We start from the raw sequence: 11,116 nt of genomic DNA on the forward strand, positions 1-11,116 counted from the left end.
ATCTCATATTCATCATGGGGCTTAAATAAATTTTCAAGATCATAAGAAGAATCACCCCAATCATGATCATTGCAACAAGTAGTAGACATAGCAAAACTAGCATCCCCAAGCTTAGGGTCATGCATATTATAAGCACAATTGACATTAATAGAATTTATACTATCATCATTGCAATCATGCTTTTTATTCAAAGATCCATTGTGAATCACTCCATAAAGTACTTCATCACAATTTTCAGATTCACGAATTTCAAGCAAAACTTCATAAAGATAATCTAGTGCACAAAACTCACTAGCAATTGGTTCATCATAATTGGATCTCTTAAAAATATTAGCAAGCGGATGAGGATCCATAGATCTTAGGTTCTCTGTTTAGCAATAAATAAACAAATATTCCAACCAAACGAGCAAACCAGCCAAGTAAGACATCAAAGCAAACGAAAAGACGAACAGAAGAAGGGTGAATAAAACGGCAAAGGTGAAGTGGGGGAGAGGAAAACGAGAGGCAAATGTCAAATAATGTAATGCAAGGGATAAGAGTTTGTGATGGGTACTTGGTATGTCTTGACTTGTTTGTAGACTCCTCGGCAACGGCGCCAGAAATCCTTCTTGCTACCTCTTGAGCATGCGTTGGTTTTCCCTTGAAGAGGAAAGGGTGATGCAGCAAAGTAGCGTAAGTATTTCCATCAGTTTTTGAGAACCAAGGTATCAATCCAGTAGGAGGCCACACGCAAGTCCCTCGTACCTACACAAACAAATAAGAACCTTGCAACCAACGCGATAAAGGGGTTGTCAATCCCTTCACGGCCAGTTGCAAAAGTGAGATCTGATAGAGATGATAAGATAAACATTTTTGGTATTTTTATGATATAGACTGAAAAGTAAAGATTGCAAAATAAACGGCGCCAGAAATAGCTTGTTGATGGGAGATTAATATGATGGAGAATAGACCCGGGGGCCATAGGTTTCACTAGTGGCTTCTCTCAAGATAGCATAAGTATTACGGTGGGTGAACAAATTACTGTCGAGCAATTGATAGAAAAGTGCATAGTTATGAGAATATCTAGGCATGATCATGTATATAGGCATCACGTCCGTAACAAGTAGACCGACTCCTGCCTGCATCTACTACTATTACTCCACACATCGACCGCTATCCAGCATGCATCTAGAGTATTAAGTTCATAAGAACAGTAACGCATTAGGCAAGATGACATGATGTAGAGGGATAAACTCAAGAAATATGATATAAACCCCATCTTTTTATCCTCGATCGAAACAATACAATACGTGTCGTTTCCCCTTCTGTCACTGGGATCGAGCAACGCAAGATTGAACCCAAAGCTAAGAACTTCTCCCATTGCAAGAAAGATCAATCTAGTAGGCCAAACCAAACTGATAATTCGAAGAGACTTGCAAAGATAACCAATCATACATAAAAGAATTTAGAGGAGATTCAAATATAGTTCATAGCTAATCTTGATCATAAACCCACAATTCATCGGATCTCGACAAACACACCGCAAAAAGAGTTACATCGAATAGATCTCCAAGAAGATCGAGGAGAACTTTGTATTGAGATCGAAAGATAGAGAAGAAGCCATCTAGCTAATAACTATGGATCCAAAGGTCTGAGGTAAACTACTCACACATCATCGGAGAGGCTATGGTGTTGATGTAGAAGCCCTCCGTGATCGATGCCCCCTCCGGCGGAGCGCCGGGAAAGTCCCCAAGATGGGATCTCACGGGTATAGAAGGTTGCGGCGGTGGAAATAGGGTTTCGTGGTGCTCCTCGATGGTTTCGGGGTACATAGGTATATATAGGAGGAAGAAGTAGGTCGGTGGAGCTACGAGGGGCCCACGAGGGTGGGGGTCGCGCCCAGGGGGGCAGGCGCGCCTCCCTGCCTCGTGGCCTCCTCGGTTGTTTCTTGACGTCCACTCCAAGTCCTCTAGATCACGTTTTTTCCAAAAAATCACGTTCCCGAAGGTTTCATTCCGTTTGGACTCCATTTGATATTCCTTTTCTGTGAAACACTGAAATAGGCAAAAAATAGCAATTTGCACTGGGCTTGGGTTAGTAGGTTTGTCCCAAAAATAATATAAAAGTGTATAATAAAGCCCATTAAACATCCAAAACAAAATATATAATAGCATGGAACAATCAAAAGTTATAGATACATTGGAGACGTATCACAGACCTGTTTGCCGCGTATCACACACATCTTGATATATTGAACCATTTTTGTTCTCTTGTATCAATGCAAACGGTTCATCCGAGTGAACTGCATGCCGTATATCGCACACACCATGATCTGGCTGACCGTTTCTTTTGTGTTGCCTAATCACAAACAGTTCATCCGAGTGAACTGTATGTTGTATATCGCACACACCATTGGTGCGCGTCGGTCCTAAACAAACGGTTTAAAACCCCTTTCCGCGACGGGATTTGGAACCGTCGCCAAGTGAGTGTGTGCGATAGGGTGTCCTTCCCACACAACCCAGAAATCGTCAGGGATAGGCCCTCCTGGGACCCAGGCTGGGGCCGTGTGGGATCGGGCGAGGCATCGAAACCCAATCAGTTCCGTAGGTATGTACATCCCACACGGTGAATCCCAGAAATCATTTCCGTAGGTATGTACATCCCACACGGTGAATCCCAGAAATCATTTCCGTAGGTATGTACATCCCACACGGTGAATCCCAGAAAAACATTTCCGTTCGTATGTATATCACACACAGTCAATCCAACGAATACGTTTTCGTTCTTATGTACATCCCACATAGTCAATCCAGGGAAAACGTTTCCGTTCGGATGTACATCCCACACGGTTTTATGTATACGCTCGTGTGTGAAAAGTGTAACTATCACACACGCTCTGCCTTGGTTAACTGTTTGCTTTCATTAACTACATCACACACGATTTGATGTAGAAAACTGTGTGGCATTGGGCTATCCATCGCAAGCGCTTTTACTGCTAGAACCGTTTGCAAAGGTCCATGACTGTCTGTTCTATTTTTATTTTTGCCTGTAATTTATTATTCTAATTGGAAATTTTGAAATACGAAACGTGCAATTCAAATTCTCAGCACAATGGTTCAACAACGAATCCATAAATAAGATTGCCAGTACAATATGTTTAGTAATTACAGGATTAGGCAGCAATTAACTATGATGAACCGCAGTATTTAAAGGCGGTAAAGGTGAAGAGAAAAGTGTAAATCATTTTGACTGCCGACGGTGTTGAAGAAGCGGAATGCCCATAATGTGCCTTCCTGCATGCCATAGGCACGAACCACTTTTGTCCAACCCCTTGTGACGATCGCCCGCCCATCCTTCACCGCCTTCAGGAAGACTTCTAGAGCATTATCATGGTAGCATGAATTATATACTTTAACCTTAGTTGCCTCCCCTCCGGTCATGTAGTTTGCAAGGTAATCATCAGTAAATAGCTTCGGAAACCACTGAAAAGAGAAAAATATCAGATACTGAGGTCTAATAGAGTAACTTGTTGTGGGCAAGGGGAACAGGTAACACATTACTTACCATCCTAAAGTTCACTCTTGTCTTTGAGTGTAAATAAAGAGCTTAATTCCAATCACCCGCTTCTTTCGCCTAACAATCTTTCTTAGTTTCCTCACTTGACGCTTGTTCATGAATATCTCATTGCCCCATACGCAAAAGGGATCGAAGCGTGGATCAGTACCCCTCAGATATGTACCTACAAGCAACCAGTAAATGTAAGAAGCTAACTGAGATTGCACAAATGATGTAAAATACAACTACCTATGTTCCTAAGTACAAGTATTTTTTTAGATTTCAATATGAACTACATACGAATGTATATAGAATTATAGATATAGTTTAGATTAGAATCTAGATTCACTCATTTTGCTCCTTATGTAGTCTATATTGGAATCTCTAAAAATACTTACATTTAGGAATAGATGGTGTATAAGACATGGGATGCAGCTAACCTCGACGGCAAACAACAGCATCGCCCATTGTAGCCTTGTGTAAGTACATGGAAAGCCAATGTTAACTACAACAGGGTTAACATCCACCAAAAATAGCAAATGATAATAAAACGGCAACATCTGTAGTGATATCTTCATTTCAAAAGAGTAGCACGGTAGCAAAGGGACGGATTAAAAAATGGATACAACTATTAATGGCAACAGGCTTAACAACATCCTAATTCATGTTTTGTAAGTTTGTAGCTAGTGAAATACAACTCTTTAAAAATGGATACAACTGTTAATTGAACAGGCTTAATGGCCATTGAAACCGGTACTGATAAAAATGCAATTGGCAGAGTTAAACATCACAAGGCAGGTGTTGCCAGAGCAGAGAATTGCCCAGATGTCTATAAAAAGGTAGGGATAGTAGCAAAAACGTGTTAGGCATGTTTACTAGAACATGCTTAATACATCGACCGTACAGAACATAGCCATTAATTGCAACTGGTATTGGTAAGATTGAACTAGTGAGTACATACTTGGTAAGTCCTGAGAGGTAGTTGCTGGGGCACTTCATCTTGGCCAGAGCTCGCCCAAAGTCAGCGACGGCGGAGGCGAGCTGTTCCTCCGGGTCGAAGCGTGGATCAGTGCCAGTGAGATGTGTACCTACAGGCAACCAGTAAATGGGTAGAAGTTAAACTGCAATTGCACAAATTATGTGAAATACTGTAAGACATGGGATGCAGCTCTCCTCGACGGCAAACAAAAGCATCGGCCGTTATGACCCTGCATAAGTACATGGACATGCATGTTAAGTGCAACAGGGTTAGCATCCACCAAAAATAGCAAATGGGCAGCATCTCTAGTGATATCCTGAGTCATGTATTGTAAGTTTGTTGCTGGTATTGGTGAAATTGAGTTGGACACGGTAATATTTGAACATCACACAATGTGTAGTACTAAAATAAACAAGGCACGAACATGCTTAATACATCAACCGTACAAATCATAGCCGTTGCAAGTGGTATTGGTACGATCTAGCTAGTCAGATCTTACCTGTTAAGTCCTGGGGGGGTAGTCACTGGGGGACTTCATCTGGGCCAGAGCCTGCACCATGTCGGCGGTGGCGGAGGTGAGGTGTTCCTCCGGGTCAACACGCACAGCGGCCATCGCGCCATGGACCGCCATCAGCTCCTGGTGGGGGGGATTTGGAGGCATGAGGATGTTTCTCAGGCACCATTTAAGCAATCAGGCCGGGGACGTGATAGAGATCGGTGGGTTACCTGACTGGATCCGAGTAGAACGTAGATGTGGTTGAAGATGTGGTTGCGGCGGCAGCGATTTGAGATGCCGGTAGGGGGAGGCGCGAGGGAGGGGGGATACTGAGGGGAAGGGGATGTGGTTGGAGTAATAAATTCTGAAATCACGCGCCTAATGAAAAAATTTCAGTGCGAAATTTGAAACTTGGGCGGGGGAAACACACAACACAGACGAAGCGCATAAAATACTCGTGTGCGAGAAAAAAGAAAGTTCGCAGATCCCATCTCCAAAAAACGCACACATGTACTTGATTTTTTTCGGTCAATGGTACGCCTAGTTTATTAGGAAATATCACACAGGTAACAGACTTATGGGTCATTAACACAAAAAATGTAGATGGGTACGGCATAGAAACCGCGTGTTTTGTGATCTTCTAATGATTAACGCAAAAAATGCACACGGGCACACATGCTAATCAATGCTCAAAGCCCTCAAAGGATGCTCTTACCGACATTGTACATTAATACTACAAACTTAAAGTACTACTGGTAATTTTCTCTAATACTACAAACTTAAACTACTTCTCACATGCTGCCATCAGGGCATGCTGGCTAGACGCCAGCATTCTCCTTCCCAGCCTTGTAGGCGGCAGCCCACCATGCTTCGATCTCCGCCAAGCTCTCCTCACCATGGCGTGTGGCCTCTTTTTTCTTGCGGCGGCGGGACTCTCTTTTCCTGACTGCTTTCTGCCTTTTCCGCTCCTTCTGTGCGGCTTTGGCCACCTCTAGATCCACCACCCATTCGGCCATGGCAGCCTCAAAGTACGCCCATGTAACTATCTGGCCGCCGCTGGCGATGAACTCGACGCGGCGAGATGCCATCGCTTCCTTACCATGTGCGCGGTCGCGGGCGGCAAGGATCGCGGCACGACGGGATGCCATCGTTTCCTTACCAGTTACTGTGAGCCGCGGTGCCATGGACGACGCCTGGAGAGAGCTCTGGGACGGAGGGGCCGGGCAGCCGTACAGTGCGGTGGTATTCAAGAGCTCAACCACAAACGACAAAAGAAATTTGCCTTCCCTTACAATTTTGCTCGTTCATTATCGCACACGGTTCATCTCCGTCGCTTCTGGAAACAGTGTGCGCTGAGCCTATTGTCTGTTGCATTATGATTGGCCAGAACCCCAGCCATGCGGATCGCGCGTGTGCACCGTTGGATGCGCCGCGATCGAACGACAATCCACGCCCCTCACATCACACCCATGCACCTATAGCTGGATTGGATTTATATGCGCTAAATGCCTAGAAAATGCACATAATCCCCTAAATATGGTAAATGAACCTGGAAAAATGCCAAATTTGAACACGGGGATTTGCAGGATGTATGTTCATCGTAGAAAAAAACTCCAGGGCAAAGAACGAAGAAAAGTTGGATTCCCCTTCTATCTTGAGGGTTTCCCTTTCGAAAGCATGGAACTTCCTCGGTGATGGTTCGATTTACGAAGGGCGTGCATGACAAAATAAGCCAAACCTTCTCAAATTTTTACCAAGGCATGGTGAGGTCATACCATGGCACCATGCCAGGCGTCATGTTTTTTTAGCATTTATTTCATTTTTTATAGTTGAAAACCCACCAAACAGACATTTGTCGTTGACTATTGCCACACATTTCATCAAAATATCTGTCCATTCCTTGTAAAAGGCATGAGAATTTAATAAATGGCACAAGCATAGTTTTCTAGGCCGTTCTTGTGGACCCTTTCATGCATCGATTGTTTGAACTTGAATTATGCGCATTAATGCCTACGAAATGCACATAGTCCCCTAAATATGGCAAACGAACCCGGAAAAGTGCCAAATTTGAACACGGTGATTAGCAGGTTGTATGTTCATCGTAGAAAAAACTCGTGGACAAAGGACAAAGGAAATTTGGACCCCCCCTTCAATCTTGGTGATTTCCCCCTTGAAACCATGAAACTTCCTCGGTGATGGTTCGATTTATGGAAGGCGCGCATCACGACATAAGGAAAACATTCTCCAGTTTTTACCAGGGCATGGTGAGGCCATACCATGGCACCAAGCCAAGCGTCGTGTTTTCCAACCATGTGTTTCATTTTTTGTATAGTTTTTAACCAAGTAAACGACGCATTTATGGTTGACTATTGCCACACATTTCCTTGAAATATCTGCTCATTCCTTGTAAAAGGCATGAGAATGTGCTAAATAACACGAGCATGATTTTCTAGACCGTTCTTGTGCACCTTTTCATGCACCGATTGTTCGAATTTGAATTATGTCCATTAATGCCTAGAAAATGCACATAATCCCCTAAATATTGTAAATGAGCCCGGGAAAAATGTCAAATTTGAACACGTTGCATTTGAGGCGGTATGTTGATCGTTGGAAAAAACTGAATGACAAACAAGGACGGAAATTAGGATTCCCCTTCAATCTTGGGGATTTTCCCTCTCGAAAGCATGGAACTTCTTCGGTGATGGTTCGATTTATGAAGGGCGTGCATGACGACATAAGCCAAACCTTCTCAAATTTTTACCAGGGCATGGTGAGGTCATACCATGGCACCATGCCAGGCGTCATGCTTTTTAAGCATTTATTTCATTTTTTCTATAGTTGAAAACCCAACAAACAAACATTTGTGGTTGACTATTGCCACACATTTCATCAAAATATCTGTCCATTCCTTGTAAAAGGCATGAGAATTTACTAAATCGCACTAGCATGGTTTTCTAGGCCGTTCTTGTGGACCCTTTCATGCATCGATTGTTTGAACTTGAATTATGCGCATTAATGCCTAGGAAATGCACATAATCCCCTAAATATGGCAAATGAACCCGGAAAAGTGCCAAATTTGAACATGGTGATTTGCAGGTTGTATGCTCATCATAGAAAAAAAACTTGTGGACAAAGGACAAAGAAAATTTGGATCACCCTTCAATCTTTGTGATTTCCCCCTTGAAACCATGAAACTTCCTCGGATGATGGTTCATTTTATGAAAGGCGCGCATCACGACATAAGGAAAATATTCTCCAATTTTTACCAGGGGCATGGTGAGGCCATACCATGGCACCACACCAGGCGTCATGTTTTCCAACCATGTGTTTCATTTTTTGTATAGCACGAGCATGGTTTTCCAGACCGTTCTTGTGCACCTTTTCATGCACCGATTGTTCAAATTTGAATTATGTGCATAATTAATGCCTAGAAAATGCACACAATCCCCTAAATATGGTAAATGAGTTCGGAAAAATGTCAAATTTAAACACGTTTCATTTGAGGCGGTATGTTGATCATTGGAAAAAAACTGAAAGACAAACTAGGACGGAAATTTGGATTCCCCTTCAATGTTGGTGATTTCCCTCTCGAAAGCATTGAACTTCCTCGGTGATGGTTCGATTTATGAAGGGCGTGCATGATGACATAAATCAAACTTTCTCAGCTTTTAACCAGGGCACGGTGAGGCCATACCATGGCACCATGCCAGCCGTCATGTTTTTCAACCACATATTTCATTGTTCTATAGTTGATAACCTAGTAAATGACGCGTTTGTGGTTGACTCCATTGAAATCTTTGCCCATTCCTTGTAAAAGGCTTGAGAAATTACTAAATATCACGAATATGGTTTTTCCAGACCGTTCTTGTGCACCCTTTCATGCACCAATTGTTTGATTTTGAATTACATGGATTAATGCCTACAAAATGCACATAATCCCCTAAATATTGTAAATGAACCCGGAAAAGTGTCAAATTTGAACACGGTGATTAGCAGGGTTTATGTTCATCGTAGAAAAAAAACTCATGGATGAAAGACAAAGGAAATTTGGATTCCCATTCAATCTCGGTGCTATCGCACACGGTTCATCTCCGTCGCCTCTGCGAACCGTGTGTGTTCACTCACACATGCAAAAGGAAAAGAAAACCCTCGCCCACTTCGTTCCCACTCACTCGCCGCGGACTCCTCCGCAACTCTGCACCCTAAGCTCAACGGCTGTTGGCGGCAGCCTTAGGTCGCGCTCCAAACGGTACCGGATTTCGCCTCCACCGTTTTCCGCCGCCTATCTGCACCGACATTCTAGACTCTGGTCGACTGGGGTTTTCTGCGGGATTGGGTCGGGGATTTTTCTCATGGAGAAGGTAATCAACTAGATTAGCAAAATATTCACTCATCTCTTATCGTAGTCCGTCCGTCATTGTTAATCAACTGGCGGAAATCACTGTGGAATCATTTTTTTTCTAGCTGATTCGTGGGTGTTCATTCATGTGTGCACAGTGCGAGCACAAATCGGGCAACTGTGGTCATGTCCAGTCGGAAACGAAGTTCTATCTCACCATTCTGGATGACTTCAGGGAGCGCTCGGTATGTTCAATCTCAACCTACCACGGTCGGCATGGCCTAAATTTGTGAACATATACCGTCTGTTGCTACATTATCTATATATTTGCATCAAATCTTTGTTACATTATCTATTTTTAATTTTATATTTTTTTACTTTTCTTGCATCTATATATGGATATGTTCTATCAGTTACTCCCATATTTGCATCTTGCACGGTTATTTCAATATATCTAATTTACGATCTTAATTTTCATTTCAAGCAGTACATCCCTTGCTTTGCAAGAACAGGAGTAGACGGAAATCTTGGGCTTTACTTTGCTGATGACTCCCAGGATGTCATATTGACAACGCAACATGGGTTTACAATGTCGGTTAGTGTAAAACTTGATAAAGATGGTCACTCCTATTTTAATGCGGACCTTTCGAGAAAAATGTCTTAGTGTTATGAACTGAAAGCTGGCAATAAAATTCTAGTGCGTGCACCACAGCCTGGTCTAATTAACATGGATGTTTACTTCCCCAACGTCATCAGCCGATCAAAGTCTGATCGAGGTTAGTGTCCTTTCAACTTTCTCCATGCTGTCATATTACTATTTAAGCAACCAATTGATCACTATTTAAGCAACCAATTGTGATATCATATTATGACTCCGTTCCTAGGTAGTAACAAATTCTGTTTACCAATTTATGCGCACTATATATTCTTCTGCCATGTTCTGAATAAATAATACCTTTCCACCTTTTAAGCAGGATATGTTGGATGCATAGTGAACGATCTGTATGTTACTAAGCGTACCAAATTTCACTGGAAGGACTTGAAGCATGTCATAAACTTTGTTGATAATCTGATAGAGATAGCACAGCGTATGAACGCTGGATTTTGGATGGGATTAATTAGACCTATGGTGCACACACTGAACAAGACCAACTGTGTGCACACAGCGCTGGTAAAAAGTCTTATTTTAATGTTGATGCTCATAAACTATATATATCTTCAACGATATGTTACAATTGTTTTTTATTCTACATGTCAACAAAAATTGCCCCGTGTAGCCGTTCCTGGATCGATTTCCCGGCGTGGTCGAATTACACCTGTGCCTGCTAATAACGCCAAAGTGATTGCAAGGTACTGCATTTCCCGCAAAAATGGAATCATTCAAATTAACAAGTTCTCGCTTCTCGTGGCAATGCATCCATATTGGAAAATTGGAGACACTGTTCTACTCCTGCTCTACCAAGGCACAGGAGGGCTCTTCCTTTTCATTGACGAGATGCCGAGTCGCCGTGATCAAGCTGCTTCTAGTGGATAGTTGTGGTTGTTGGCCCTCAGCCTCTTCAAATGTGCTAGCTGTTACTATATAGGTTAAGTATGTAGATATGGATCATATGGTTGTTGGCCCTTAGCCTCTTAAAATGTGATAGTTGTTACTATGTTAAGTATGTAGATATGGACCATATGGTTGTCAAAACCGTGTTACGAAGATCCTCCTTTTGTCGAATAGTGTAACCACTATATATATGTTACTCAAATGTTGTTACCCAAG

This window comes from Triticum aestivum, chromosome 6D (assembly GCF_018294505.1).
Source record: "Triticum aestivum cultivar Chinese Spring chromosome 6D, IWGSC CS RefSeq v2.1, whole genome shotgun sequence".
Taxonomy (NCBI): Eukaryota; Viridiplantae; Streptophyta; class Magnoliopsida; order Poales; family Poaceae; genus Triticum; species Triticum aestivum.